The sequence below is a fragment of the Camelina sativa genome, chromosome 9 (genome assembly GCF_000633955.1).
Source record: "Camelina sativa cultivar DH55 chromosome 9, Cs, whole genome shotgun sequence".
Classification (NCBI taxonomy): Eukaryota; Viridiplantae; Streptophyta; class Magnoliopsida; order Brassicales; family Brassicaceae; genus Camelina; species Camelina sativa.
In genome coordinates, this window is record NC_025693.1 from 260,978 (window position 1) to 261,429 (window position 452).

The following is a 452-nucleotide window of genomic DNA, read 5'->3' on the forward strand; positions in this document are numbered from 1 at the left end:
AAAACAGATGTCCGACCAACAGCTTAAAAACCTCTGCTAGTCTCCTTGTAACAGCCTTTAGTGCTTCACTCTAGAATCCCTGAAGCCACACCCACTATTAACATAACCCTGCAATAGTTCTTCACGTTTGCAGACCTTACCAAGAAGAACCTTGGTACCAGCATCATACCTTTTCTCACCATTCATCAATACAACTTGACATGTCTTTACCATTGATGAATCCTCACTTAACCTTCGTGTAAGTGACTCTCCTGAGAAAACTTAATGATGTTGCTAGACCCACTAGTCTTCTAGTAGTCTTGTCTATCATAACCTGCATCTTTAACCACCAGAGATCTACTTGAATCCTCCCCTTATACTCACATGCTTCCTTATTAAGTGTCAACAAACACTTAAACTTCCTACAAGTGATACCTTCAGAAGATTCATCCACCAGATCATCTCTGTAGATG